Below are 15,958 nucleotides of genomic sequence, written 5' to 3' on the forward strand. Positions count from 1 at the left end.
TTTTTACTAAATTTCTTGAGGGCATACAATCCTACATAAAATCAGGTTAAAGACATTCTGACTAATCATTACAGCAATCAACATATGTTTATCAAACTGCTTTTTTACTTAAATAAAACTAAGGCCAGGATATCTGGAGGCTTATGGCTCCTACTAAAAGAAATCTGTCTCTCTACTGAAAGATCATCTTCCGTGGTTTTTTTTCTTTGAAACATCCAGATCATATTTCCACATTGATTCATAATCTGAATCTCTCTCTTTTCCCTCTTGTGATGGAATGGTCAGACAGGAAATACACTTTTGCTCAGATTATGCCCCAATGTCTTTACTGATTCGTTAATCCATCTACTACATAGGTCTTTAAAGATGATACTCAGTTGGAAAGGACAGAAAATGAAAATATTAAGGGAGCCATAATGGAAGATATAAATCTTTACCCTCATTTGAATTTAATATTTGATTGCTCCAGTGATATCATTCTGTAAGACTTTTAGGCATGTGAAATGGGATGAAGACAGAAGGATGGTAACCTCAGAGGAAGAACATAAAAGCCAGAGCTGGAGTTTTCTGCACTCCATTATTATGGAAAATGCAAATATTTTAGAGTTTATGGACCAAACTTACACCTCATTTTCTAGTTTATGTTGGTATATGCACAAGATGCAATTTCATATACTATATCAGATTCTCAGATGGACAAAAATCTTCAGATTATGCAACATACTGAAAATAAAAAACCACCTTTATCTGAATTCATGATGACCAGTAGCCTGAACACAGTAAAATCTAATATAGGTTGAAATCCACAGATACAGTTAAACTTAACAGCTAAAAAATGTATTTAATCCAAGTACACCAAAAGAAACACAGCATGTATAATCTTAGAACACTATGTGTTAACACATAGGCCGCTGGGATACCTAAACATTGAAACAGAACACACCAGCCTACACGAGAACAGGCAAATCCCGTTATCAAAGATAAAATCAAAATCAGTGAGGATGGTCAATAAATACCTGTTCCTGGCAGTTTGATACCAGAACTGAATTTTTTCTAGGCTAACTGCTAAAAACATAGAATGAATCAGAAGGGGAGAACTGCTAATATGAGCAGGAATAAAGGCAGATAAAATGACTGGTACACCTTACAAAGTTGTGTCAAAAATCTGAAAAATATTGCACAGCGTATGAATTCAATACTAACTTCACAAGTCAGGCACAATTATTCTTCAGTAGCATTTCCCAAGCATAGATGCCTTGTGTATTTGGCAAGTAAAGAAGCCCTATTGGCTGTATCAAACGTGTCTGTTAGGCAAAGGAAGTCTCACCTCCTTCTGACCAACTGAGAAGTGAAATCAAAATAGAACAAGTATTCATTTTCCCCTGGTTCTAAACCCACCTAACAAGGTAGCACTGTTAATGATATAGCCGTGTAAGGCTATATCCAGGACAGGTTCTACTCAACACCTACAGGCCTTTATTTTAATAGTCAAAGTGCAAAAGAAGACTGATACTCTCCTTCAAAAGCTGCCATGTGCAGTTGACAGCTGAGGTGATTTACAGGAGCCATCAGAAATGTCAGACTGTATGTGCTTCTCTAAATATTTCAGAGCTATTCTTCTAAAGTAAACCAAGCCAAAATAACCTTTGTACCCAATTAAAAAGACTCTAATACCAATAACCACACTTTCTTTCCACTAACAGCCAAAACAATATCACTCCCAGACTGATAATGTCTGTGAAAGGAAAACATCAAGCAGATTTTAAACACTGTATATCAAGTAGAAATTTGACAGGGATTCCCATCAAGCCCTCCTTGATAGTAAGGAGAAGACCTTCAAAAGAAATTTGATTGGTGATGTATTTCTCAAGTTTAGAGAGGTTTCATATTGTGCCCTAATGTATTACCTCAGTACATCATTTATATAGTTCCACTATAGCATCAGTCATCCTTAATGGCCTAAGACCTTCCCCATCTTTCATACAGCATTCATCAGAGCTGGCTCCTCACAGTGTTGTTGTCCTTTTTTGACCACAGTACCAACGGCTAGCCAAAAAATTCATTATCATCAAAACATGACAGCTACAGTGTTAGTTGTTGAAAAGCAAGATTAGATCCCTGAAAGAAGGATTCTGTTACTTCTCTTTGATTGTAGGGGGGAACTGTGCATTACTGCATCCAGATTGCAGCACCCAGAAACACTTCGCTTCTCAGACCATGTTTCTGATGCAGTAAGCAGCTGCCCTGAAATACTACTAGTGCCATTTGCTTGCAGCAATCTTTCTCTTTCAAGTCAAAATGCAAGAAAACTTCTTTTTCAGATACCCCATGCACAAACCCATCATTGTATTACTCTGGAGAGGTGTAAATAGCTTGCACTGCCAGTAACACTGGTCTCACAAAGTGGGTAGAGAGACATAGATAAGGTCTCTGATTCCTCCTTCCACAGAATGAAGACCAGCACAGTACACCTTTCCAGCTGCACTTCAGCCTCTTCCGCAGTACCTTTCTCTAGAAGCTGCCAGAAGAAATTCTGCTCAGCCTTCTTCAAATCTTTCCCCATTATAGGCTAGAGTTTTATCATAAAAAGTCTACAACTTGTTTTTGGTTGGAATTAGTATAATACTGAAAGGGGAGCTCTCCAGTCGTTATCTCAGTCTTTCTGATAATTCCCAAAGAAGGGCATACCTATTCTTCACCAATATTTGCCAAGAAAGATTTATTTTATATTGCCAGTGTCTGTCCTATGCTTCAATCCAAAAAGTTATACCACCACTTTGGTATAATTGACATAATACAGAATAGTTTGTCATTATAAATCACAATGTCCTAATGAAGGATAAAAAGAAAAAGAACATTTATGTGATGCATATAATTCCCTGCACAGTTATATTGACATTTTTCAAGAGCTGAAAAGATATATGGACAGAGGGTGTGAAAAGAGAAGTAAAATAAAGAACTGTATGATATACTCGTAAGATGTCTGTTCTGAGTGAAGGCAACCTTCTGAAAACTTTTTATAGATCACAGATACTAAAGTTTACACCAAAAATTTCAGGGTTTTCCTCCCTTTCTTGCTGGTTTTACTGAATACGTCCTCCTTCATGATTTCATATCACGCCAAAGCTAGTTATTAACTTTCTCAGGCTTGTTGTTACTACTTAGGAGTTATGTATGCTCATGAGGCAATATATTACTAATCATTAATTATAATTTACTTCAATTAGCATGACTGCTAACATGAAATATGGGGCAGAACATAGCAAAATAATAGTAATAGCAACAACAGGAGTTGTAACTGTCTGTACAGTACAGAAAGGTGGCATCTTTTTTGGGAAAACTTGCTGTTTCTCAGGGGGATTTATGTAGCGTGATAGGAAACCTAATGAACATCTGAAATTTGAAGGCTGCAGAATCTTTTATTTCCATGTAATTGTTTTATTTCCTTTCTCCCATGCCATTTGGAAGGCTTTGTTGTCACTAATACCCCATATCAATTTCAGTAGTTGGAACGCTTAATTTTACCAAGCTCTAAAAGGGCATTTAAATCATCAATCTCACCGTGACTTTACTGGGAGTCCCATGGACGGAAGCCTTGCAACCGACAGTTTGGGAGCAAGTCTTAAACAATGCAGGAAAATACATACACTGTGCTTCCCAGCAAATGAGCGGTGTCACAGAGCCATTACAATATGTGGCATGGTTCTCCAAAGCAGAGGTTGTGCCATGCCACCTTTCTTTCTGAAGGAAATTTAGAAGCAGGTAGGTCTGACCTTGCTGTTAACTCACACCTGGCAATCTCAGACAGTCTTTCATTTCTCTGTGAAAGGTGAAACCAATGTGCCCATCTGCAGAAACGCTCACATGCAACAAGTCTGGCTTCTTGACCTTCATGCTTTTTAAAGACAGTAAAACTCCACATCTGTAATCACAGCCATAGAAAAATGCCACATAGTAGTTAGTGCTCTGTTCTAGGCTTCAAACACTCTACAAACACTCTACTTTTTTCTTTTTTTAACCTGCTAGGATAACAAGATTGTTCATATTTATTACCAGTGAAAGATGAGCAGGTTAATGACACAACTGTAAAATAAAACTCTGCTTCAAGTCAGAGTAACCCTAGCAGCAAGTCCTGGTGTCTTCTAAAAACTTAAATGAGACTGTCAGAACGGTTACATATGTAGCAACAGCTGAAAGTAAATCCAAGTCTACGGTCCTGAAGAGTAAGTGTAATCACTATTTTATCTCCATTTAAGTGATGCATTAGGACAGAAGGAACACCACTGTGTTGCTAGCTACACAAACAGATATTTAACAATGGTAGGTTTTTATGCAAACTACCTATTAAGCTACTAGGAAAGTGCCAAAAAATGTAGCAAAGTAATTAAATAATGGACAAGGCCTGAATTTTATCGTAAGCTTTCCAAAGCACAAAAACTGTGCCAAAGGATAGTATAAATTCAGTACTGTTTGAAATTCATTTGTACTGTGGATTCTTGAAGTTCTGTACTCTGATCTACTCTTTATTACTTATCCACAAAACATCTAGTGATTTTTATTACAATCCCATCCATTACAGTATTAAACTTAAATTCAATATACACTGCAAGGTCGTGATCCCACTGGTGATGAAAATCTGTCTGCTACAGCCTGCTTCATTTAAGGCTTAGATCTCTTGACCTACTAAAAATGATACTTACAAAAGGCGTGCTCGGATGTCACAAAGAGTAGACTCGGCCTCAGAGTGGGAAGTTCACCTAGTATCTCCAAACAGTTTAATTGCATGCCAGATTCTATTTATGAAGCCCTACCAATGTTGGTGTGCTAGTAGAAATCCCCTCTGGTTATCCAATGTCAAAGTTGAAATTAGTCCTTTGGATCAAATAATGACGACAAATAAATATTTAAGTCAAGCTGCAAGCACATTATACCTGCCGCCAGCTACAGTAAGTCTGTAATCTTTGGAACCGCTTCAATTTTACTCAATATTTGCTAAGTTAAGTTGTACTTTAGACTTTGTAGTACTGCGCTGGCAAATGTAATAACTTATACATAATGGTATTATGCAGAAGGTAAATAGCATATTCTGGGCTAAATATATACTAAGGCTAAGGCCAAAGTGGCATAGCATGACATGCAACATTACTACATTACAGGAGATCTTATAGTTGTAATACTTGAAAACAATTAGGTACTTACATGGAAAAACATCTGATTCTTTAAACACTTTAACACCTTTATCTCACTCACTCTTATTTGGTTCATTTTTTCCCCCCTCCCATCTTTTGGTTTTCTTTTTTATCATCTGAAAGTTAGTAATTGCTTTATCTCACAAACGCTGTGATACTTCAAATTGTTTGCATTTTGATTCTGGAGCAAGAAGCTAGAAACAACGTAAAGTACTTTATGTATTCTTGATATATTAGGTTAATTAATACTTTATATACTAGGTTACTTAATACTTGATATATTAGGTTAATTCATACTAAATGCTCTCTCTCACCATCCTTGTCTCTTGCCACGAGCTGTCCAGATAAAGGCTTCAGTGAGATAATAAATCTAAACTAGTTACATTACCCAACAGAAGGTAGAAAATTGCACAAAACCGTGCAGTTATTGCCCAGCAACAGCATAGTATTGCCTTAGTATTCTGATTTGCCAAGGCAGTTCTTTTTGAGAGCAATACGCCAAGAAGATGAAGGAAATGGAGTATGCTATGGATGCAAATGGACATCCTCCCAGTTCTATGCCCTGGAGTCAAAACAGGTTCACAGAATCACAGAATCGTTTAGGTTGGAAGGGACCTCTGGAGATCATCTAGTCCAACCTCCCTGCTCAAGCAGGGTCCTCTAGAGCATATTGCCCAGGATCACATCCAGATGGGAGGTTGACTGTGTTTAGCAGAAATCCTGAAGGTTTTCTTCCTCAGTCTCTTTAGATTAAAATCCTGCTGAACTTGGGATAGGAACACCTGACGATGAATAATACAAATTCTCCATACTATCGTCCTTTCCTGTTTGCACAGGAAGTCAATCTTTTTACTTGCCCTCTTACACACACAACTCTCCCAATGGAGATTTTAGAGTGGGCTAGTAAAGGACTGGCCCTTTCCAGGTTCTATCATCTCCAAAATTCATGCAGCAGAAATAAGCTGCAATTTAGCATTTAGCAACATTGCTATTGCATTAAATACACAATTTTTCCCTCTACAGTACTGAAGAAGTACTTTCAAGTCAGTCTTCTGCAGCAAGAATAACTATCAGGAATAATAATTCCGAATCTGATCTAGTAACCTAATCTAGAATAAGAAATAGAACTAGGCTTTGAGCAAGGACTCTGGGATTTGAAAACCACGCTGGGAGCGTAAGGACGTTTCTTAGTAAAATACAGCCGCTATTGGTTACATTGTTGTTACTGTGAAAACAATAGTAGCGGCCACTCCATAAATTAAACTGGTGAGTGCATAATGAAGAAGGGTGGAAGTCACATTTTATAAATGAAAACTAAAGAAAAGAATTTTCAAGCACTTAGGGACTATATGCGACAATCCCATTGTTAAGGATAGGAGTTGTGCCAAAACGGTTATTCTCAAAGGGAAGAGACAGTTTGGAACGGTTAAATGGAAATATTTTGTACAAAACGTGTAATTAAACTGTGGAATGCTCTTTCATTGTAAAATACTGAGTCTAATGGCTTAGGAGGATGTAAAAAAAAATCTATGTACCGTAGATATAAGGACACCCGCAATGTATCATACCCCATTACTCTAAAACAGCATATTAGTCCATATTGATGGCACAGAAAAATACATTTACATCTTACTGCTCAAAGTACAATGTTATCAAATACTGTTGTATATATTAAGACTGCTCCCTAGAAGTACATGTCCACAACTGGCAAAGCAAAAAGGAAGTGATGAGAGAGTTACACCATTCCCTAAAAAGTCAGAAAATGGGCTAGCATGGATCTTGATATGAAAAGTTGAGTCTTAGGTTCCCATTACAAGGATATGTTTTCCAAAGAAAGATAAAGAAACTGAGTAAACAGCATAGTGAGTGAATTCACAATTCACAGACGGAATCCTTGATTTATTGAGGATTAACTGATTAAATAATTGCCTACCTAAGGCACCAAAGGGAAAAAGCATATGATTATATTATAGACAGTTTAAAACTGAGATGCTCTTATAGGAATGAGCAGGTAGACAGCGTGATGAACACTGAATATGCTTTCTGTTTCACAGAAATAGATGGGTAGGAAAAAAAAATACTCCATCATGACAATTATTTGGCAGCGCAGATTTTTTTTTGAAGAGAGCAGGAAAAAGAAATAAAGTATAGGAAGGCAGGGAAAGTTTGATTTCTCTTTACCAAAAGAACACAAAGCTTGCCCTTCTCTCATACTAACAGTAGCACAGCGACACCTCATTATTTTCGAAGTCACTACTACAAACGATTCCACCAAACAATGAGCTACTGACGTACCTGCTTCTCCTTTTGCCTTTCCTCTACAAAAAACATCAGGCTTAGTATATACTCTTTAGAGTTGTTTCTTTTGTTTTTTCTTATCTCAAAATATTCCTTTTCAGAGGAAAAAAAAAAAAAAAGCACATCTGAAACACGTAATAGCGCTAATGACTACCATATTGCAGTAATAAAAACTTTCACTGAGCAAAATGGTAGGTCTGTCTCAAAGCATTAGGGCTGTATGCAAAGACACCAAAGCAGTTAATTTAATAGTTCCTTTAAATAATTTTCAAATGTTTATTCTATTTCATAATGTTGGTTAAAATGATCGTTCCCTGGATTATGTTCATGATGTTTTATGACAGCAAACAACATCAAGATAATCTCTTCTGAGATTTCGGGTATAAATCTTTTCTGAACCCGTTCAGTGATCTCTCATGAGAACGCAGCAGACCGTAGAAAAGCCCAGGTCATTGGTGACATCAGTGTAAATTTTATTTCCCTCTGCTGACAGACCCAACGTTGACTATAAGCATTTCATTAAGATCCTCCAAAATCTCAATAGCAGGCACAAAAGAAATTGCAAATGCGTGAGAGAAATGCCAGTTTTGTTGTACAAGTTAGGCTTTTTGCTTGCTAAAATTTACTTTAAATTATCTGATCCCAAAAAAAACTAGGAGCAGATTCACCACTCTTCTGTGTCTTTTGTAGTCAACGTCTGTGGCAAAGTATTACAAAGTGAGCGGTAGCCTTGTCTTGGACCTGACAGGGAAAGTTCCAGACTCACTTCTCTCTAACAAAACACGTGTACATCAGATGAAAGACAGCAGTTAAACTGATCCCAACAGCTGTATGTAAATTGTCCTACTATGAGTGAACTCTGATTTCAATAGGCAGTAAATTTACTCCGTGATTGTTATTTATAGTTATCAGGCTTAAAAATTATCCAGCATTGCCTTAGGTGACTTTATTTCAATTTCAACTACAGTTCACATAAGCAAATATTATGTCATGACTTAAGGAGGAGAGCAGGAGAGCCTAATGTGCAACACGCTGTACTTTTTCGTGAATAAAAATGAATTGTTGAGAAGAGATAGCATTTCCTTAGAGGCTCCTATGGATTTAGAAAGCAAGACATGTATGCATACCCAACATATTCATCAGATTGTCTTAAGAAAAAATGTGCAAAAATAATGGGCTTTACAAAAGGTATATTTTGAAGGAGTGTGTTTAGGAAGATTGATGTGATTTAAATAGAGTCTAGAAAATCAAGTGTAGTAAAGGAAGGATATTACTAGCTATGCTTATTCCAACAAAACATCTACATGATGTGTCATAAATGAGAGCAGAAGCTGGTGTGCAGAAGCAAAAGATGAGGAAAACAGTATCAGGGATAAAATGACAGCATTAAAAGGTAGCCAGAATCTAGAATGCAGGAGGATTATGTAAATTATAACAGGAGCCTAAGGCAATCAAAAATACTTGAGAAAGCCAAATTGAAAAATGAGCATCAAATAGTGCAAAGCATTGCAACTAATACCAAAAGATATTTTAAGCATAATTATATACCAAGCAACTGACAGGAGAAAAAGGTGATGGAGCGTAAAGAAACAAGAAGGCTATGCAGCAATTACTCCCATACCTATCTTTAAAACTGAAGAAGGTAGACATTTGCCTAAGACTCGACACACAGAAATGACGGAGAGGAATTAAAGAAAAGGTGATAATACCCAAACTGTCAATTAACTGGATTGTTGTTCTTAAAAGTGATAAGACACCAGAGCCGAACAACGCTCATCTAAAAGTACTACATGAAGTATGCACAGAAATTGAAGAAGGTGTAATGAAAATTTATATTTAGTACCATTATTTCAAGAGACTGGCATGGGGCCAAGCAGACACACAGCAAGAAATTACCGGTCGGTTCATTTCCCATTAGTTGTCGAGCAAGTCTTAGACAACCATTAAAAGGATCACACTGGGGCTGGGAGAAGGGGAACATGAAAATTCAGAGCATAATCAAGGATAGCTAATATTGTTTCAGGTCATGCCTCAGTAACTCAGATTTCATTGAGCCTATTACTGCCTAGCCTGGTAAAGGGGTACAGTAAATGTCAGAGATGTTAGCTGTTTAGATTGTCGGAAAAAATTTGACAAAGCCCCACATCTAGGAGGAACGTATCCATGTTATAAGCTAACAAACAATAAGATCTAACGTGTGTCAGTAAGTTCTGAAATTTGGCTATTAAAGATGCAGTGGCACTGCAGAGTTCAAGGTATTAGGAATCAACGTAAGAGCAAGCAAAGATTGACACGAGATCACGAGTGACTAAAAGATAGGTTACAGCTCCAATACGTTTCATGGGGGTGAAGAGCTCTTCTGCCAAGTCACTATCCAGGGCAATTTAGATACAGGGCAATTAATGCCGCATCATCTTGACAGGTGAATCCAGTTAGTTACAACCAGAATACAGAGGTGAGACACCGGCGAGGACAGCGGCCTTGGAAGGAATTTAGGTTGAGTTTTCTGCTGTTCCTGTGCTCCCAGCTACGCCCCAGATCTACCCTTTCTCTTCGGCAGGACACCTTCACAATGCTGAACATTGCCCCACGTACTCCTGCCTCGTAATAAGGTGGGGGCAGGTACACTTCTTGGTGACGGGATAGCAGGCTTTGTCTGTTCTGCAGGACAATGATTTTTAGACTCCAGTAAGTGAGGACTGTTTGCACCTTTGCGTGGTGCTAATGTCTGTTGGCTGCCTATCCTTTTTTATTTTCTTCTTACAGCATATTTTAATGCTAGTCATCCAAAAAAAAAAGGACTTCATCCAGTTACCAAGCAGAAAACCCATTTTTCTCTTCACAAAAGGCCTTTATGCATGACCATACATGATCTGCATGATCATAAAGATCAGGAATATTTAAACCCCTTTCTTGAGTTTATCAAAGCTCTAGAAAGGAGAATCCAGCAGGAGGACTCCAGGCCGCCTCCTCCCCTGCGCAGAAGCTGCTCTTTAGGCTGCGTGCAGGGAAGACACGTGGCTGTGGCCTTTCAGCTGTGCCCCTGCTTGTCTCTTCAGCGGCAGCTTGGAAGGCAGCATGTTTTATTCCTCATTCCCACACACAGTCTCTACGGAAGCAATTGTGAAGTTGTGGGGTGAGGGACCACAAGTGCTAGCGCGTGAGTCATACTGCTGCACTGACAAGGGATGTCAACAGAACAGAAAAAAAAGTCACGTACTCCTTCCCTCCACCCTGCTCCACCTCCACAGCCAGCAGCCGCTTTGTGTTTGACAGGCCTTTCGGCGCTTGCTTGCGCTCCTTGCCCTCTTGCTCGAATGCAACACAACATGACTCTTCCTAGCCAAGCTGCCAGACGTTTCACATGGAGCCAGGCACAGGGCTATGGGGAGACGAGGGAGGGAGATGCGCTGGGTGTGAGCCAGCTGGTGGTAAGATGAGGAGGGGAGCGAGGGAGACTGCTGTGTTTGAGACAGTGGGGAGAGCTCGGACCAGCCCCAGCCTTCAGGGAAAAAGGAATTAGAGAAGACGGGGGGCTAACCGACAGAGCTGGCAAAGACGACAGCCTCCAAAAAAGATTAGCAGAGAACGGGCAAAAAGGAGAGTCTTGACTTCAATAGGACTGTGCATCTGCCTAGCGTATATGTTGGATCCTGAATTAATACTAGAGTAATTGCAGGAAGGTGAGAGATTATTTCAAGTAATCATTTGGTCTTTGATGCCCTTCACTCAACTATTCCTGAAACTCTCATTTTAGGCAAGAACAGAACTCTACTACTGAATAAAATGACATAGGACATGTATAATGTGTAGTTTATAACTGGCATCTAGCAGGTAATATTTCTATGTACAAGTCAGTGTGCTTTGTACCATTGTCCACCAACAGATAATGACTAATTACGACCACCAGTCACAATGGAATAGTGAAAAGATTATTTGAGCTGGAAGAGCAGAATTTAAGAAACTGAACGGGTATCACAGTCCACTGCGTTATCAATGTGTCTAATGTCATATCCCATTTCTGGGATTGTTATATTTAGAAACAATCCTTGTGGTAAGAATTGCAAAACATATGCCAAAGAATTGTAAATTTGAAGAAAGGTTCAGATAACTCATCAGCTGACAAGGATGAAAAATGAAAGACAACAGCATTTAAGAGACTAGGATGGACAGATCTTCAGCTGGAGTCAGTTAATGTAGCACCCTTGATTTCCACTAAATAAAGCAATTTACAAAAGCCAAGCTCCTTGCTCCATATCTTTAAAACAGAACCTGATTTGATAAGAGGTTTTCTTAAACTGTGCTCAACTGCTAAGAAACAACAATGTGTAATTTGTAATGAATCAGGCCTACACCCTACGTTAAGGTTTTCTGATATTTTTAATTTTATTTTTCTAAAAGGGCAAGTGAATAACTCAAATCGTGTGACAGGTTTATTGCAGAATGAAATGGTAGTAGTTTGCATCATGAACTTTTTTTTTTTTTTTTTAGAAACTGGTACAGAACTATAGAAGAGTATTTAAGTTGTTTCTTAGACTGAATTAAATATATAGAGACTACGTTGATTTATACATTGGCCAGTTTGTTCCACTCCATTTTATTTACAGTAAAAATAACTGAAAAGCGGAATTAGTAAGACAGTGTTAAAACAAAATAACCCCTTCCCCCCAATGCTATACATCCAGGTCTTGCTTTTGCAAGATACACTCTTTTATCAACAAAACTCTGTATAACGGATTGCACTAATAAAATTATTTCACTGGAATGATCTGGTTTACATAAGAATTCTTAACTTTTTCTTTGCCTTTTCAAAGAATATATGAAAGTAAATTAGGAATTAGTTGCTAGGTTAAAATTGTTGAGTGTGTTGAGAAAATGCAGATGTATAATCCTGCAAATGTACAATAATCTAACATAAATAATTTTGTAATTAATTAAAGGATTTACAGGTTTGTATTATGTTCTTTCTGCTAGCTTTTCTTTTTGATAGCATGACTCAATATGATCATCCCACATAATCTGGCTCATGTAGCCGTAAGAGTGGTTTTAGTGCACATAGCTATTTTTAAGCAGAATTTCAAATGTTTTGGGGACCTTCCCATATTTTGTGAGGTCCCCAGCACTAACATGCTCTGTCTTACCTAGCCCTCATGGCTCTGCCATCCTTCTAGCCAAGTGCTGGACAGATCTGAAAAACCTAATAATTAACTTGAGTCTTTAACTGGCCAGTGATGATCTTAAAAAATGAGGTGCATTTCTCATCTCACTTTGAGCAGAACGTATAGATTAGATTCAGAAGTACTGTTAGTCCTTGCCAAGTTCTGTGTGTGTCTAGAAGAAAGGAGAAAAAAAGATGGATTTTTTTTTAACGTTCATAAGATCTGGATCTAATTTTTTGATTGTAGAACAAAAGCAATGCCTCATTCAGCATGATGACAAAAGGTTATTTGGCACCTGGCATCAAATACACTTCTTGCAAGAACCTGGCATGAAAACCAAAGTGATAATGAGTAAAATGCCAGCGTCTGTTCAATAAAATCATTGGTGCTGAATGTTAAACAATCATAAACAGAATACTAACCCTTCTAAGAACATTACTCTTCTGTGAATATCCAAAAATTAGGCAAAGGTAAGTTGATAACTTCCATTATATTAAGAAAATAAGCAAATCTAATGTCCCATTACCATTACCTTTAATGTCCCAGGACATTAAGTAAACTGTAGGAAACATATACTGCTACTTATTAATGAATCATACAGGATAGAATGACATCAGCTGAGTTAATGGATACTGTTCTTTGCCAAATCTATGGCTTTAGGTTTAATTATAGTTGAGTTTCATCAATCATACAGCAAAAGAACATGGTGATGAACACTTGTGCTCCAAGCCTCGCCCTTAATCAACGCACATTTGCCTCTCACCCACCTAATACATTTGCCCATATAAAACATTTGAGAGAGAAAAGAGAACTGTGATCCTTAGAGCTTGATAACAAATAGCTGCATTAGAAGGAATCGTTTCTTGTCCTTTTGCTCCTAACCACAAATACAGATACAAACCACAATGTTTAGACCCAAGAGTTCTCTGCGTTTCTGATTGCTTTACTCTATTGCTGCTAATCCATGTCTCCTTGGGATAGTCACTTTTGATTAATTGTGCCATATGTAAAAAAAGTGAATGGTATTGTTCTGCATCTTTCATGGGATTGTGAGGACTAACATTTCTAACACATTTTACAGATTAAGGGCCACTGAGATGAGTGGAAAAAGTATCACGCACATCAGCAGTCTGGATTAGCACTTCAGAGAAAAAATGTTCTAATACAATTGTGAAACATCCTTTTCTCCCCACAAAATTCAGTGGAAGCAAAACTGGGTATTTTCTCTTTCTCCCTTTAAATACCCTGCATGACAGGCAAGGAAATCGAGAAAAAATAAAGTTTATTAATAGCAGCATGTCATTAATTTAAATATACACAATAGCTTCCAGCAGTATATCTAGCAGTATATCGTACCATGTGGAAAACAGGTTATTTCTAGATAAAGTCTGAGGAATTAAGGACTACCCTTTTTTCATAGAAACCTTGCCTCTGATTCAGCAGTGATACTAACAGCCATGCTCCTCGAACTTCACAGAGCTTTGAGCAGCAAATATTCAAGATGGAAAACGCTCAAGATGTGACCTGCATTCTCCCTCTTCTCCGTTCAACAAATACCTCCCAAATTTCCTGCTCCTGCTACTCTCATCAGCTACATATAGAGCAGCAGGGAAACAATAAGCAAGTTTTCTTGGCTAATTGTATGTATCCACAGAAATCTATGTGTTGTCTACATACCGGTAAACTAAGAGTACAACCCTGTCATCAGCAGTTAGTGAAAGTTTCTGCTGATCACAGGTGACTTGCTTGAGTAAGCATGGGATTCATCTCAGGAATACAATATGCAACCACTTTCAGTAAAATGTTTATCTTCTGAGCAGTAGGTCTCTTGGTATTACCCCCCTTCTTGTATATAATTATATTATCTTGATTTTCATAATTACATGCTAACCTGAGAAGTGTCCACTTCCCCATACTTACAATGCAGCGGAAAATTTAGTGAAAAGAGTGTTTTTACTTTCAAAATATATTTGTATTAAAACAGCATATAACAAAAATATACATATATATAAATGTGCTCTCTCATAAAGACCATCGCTAGCTGATTATGCATTTAAAATGAAATGATTATCCACTGAGAGTTAAAAAAACATTTAAACAAGCAGTGCTTATGGATGCCACTTCTGTCAAACTTCATACTAAGACAACTGTATTTGTATCTGCAACACTAATTAGTACCTAACATGAATACTATACATTCACACCTGTTAATTAATCTTCATTACTTTTCCTGAAAAATAAGACATATTACAGACTTTACAATAATAGAAACTAAGATTTAGAAGCTATGCTGGGACTGCCCTATAGGCAGGGGACCCGAGGGGGCCAGGGCACACTGTATTCTTAGACCAGCTCTTCTCACATCCACACTGCCAGCAAATGCATGACCACCCACCGGTTGTCTGCAACTCTCACGTCTCACATGACAAGAGATCAACGTTGTCCATATGGTCTTTGCTTCCTGACCATGCCGCAGGGGCATGAACAAAATCTCCATTCATTCCTTCTACTGAGTCACAGAGGTTGCCCAGAGCCCAGCCCTTGACATGCACTCCTGTCCAAACAGTCTGCACTCATGGCATGTTTGGGTCGAGCACGGGCAATACTAGCATAGCCAGGGATAAATTACTGCGTATCCAATACTCCTAGAGTTCCTAAATCTACCAAAAAATACAGGATCACACCTACAGAGTACACTGTTGAGACCCAGAGTGACCCTACAAAATATTCCAGCCACTGCATAATATTGTGCCTAATGCAGCACTGACAATGTTTAGTAAACAAAGACTTACAAAATCTCATAGATACCGGTTTCCTTCGTGTAGCCTTATTATATTCAGAGCAGAAAGTGCATAGTCAAATTTATTCATAAAAATGTTGTTTTAATAACTAACATATGGTAGTCTCTGGAATACCGATACATTCAAGAGAGGGGGAAGAAAACCAACAAGATATTGTAAGCTAAGGAAGATCAAAAGAAACAAAGAGTGCAATTAATTTCATCCATTTTTAGAAGTAATTGTCTTTGCACCTTATCCAAAATTTAATGAGCATTATTTCTCCAGCATGTAAAAAAGCTTTGTTCTTTTGACTTAATTGATTTGTATACTCCGTAGGAAAAGTGTATCTGAAGTTCAGTGACCTTGATAGTTGAAAGAAATAGAGCAGTCTGTGGGTGTAATACACAAGACGACTGCAAACCCTGGAAACCTAACTATAAAATCGATTTACTGTTCACTAAAACTCTATTGTAGTATATGTGCGTTTCGCAATTTCAGTTATCTTCCTTATACACTCAAATTATTTTTGTAA

General features: G+C 37.8%; 1 protein-coding gene across 4 annotated transcripts in view; it reads right to left on the reverse strand.

The window, feature by feature from the left end:
• Positions 1-15,958, reverse strand: part of NLGN1 (neuroligin 1) — a 397,001-nt gene that overhangs the window by 339,071 nt on the left and 41,972 nt on the right. The window lies entirely within an intron of this gene.

Source organism: Struthio camelus, chromosome 9, assembly GCF_040807025.1.
Source record: "Struthio camelus isolate bStrCam1 chromosome 9, bStrCam1.hap1, whole genome shotgun sequence".
NCBI classification, from domain to species: Eukaryota; Metazoa; Chordata; class Aves; order Struthioniformes; family Struthionidae; genus Struthio; species Struthio camelus.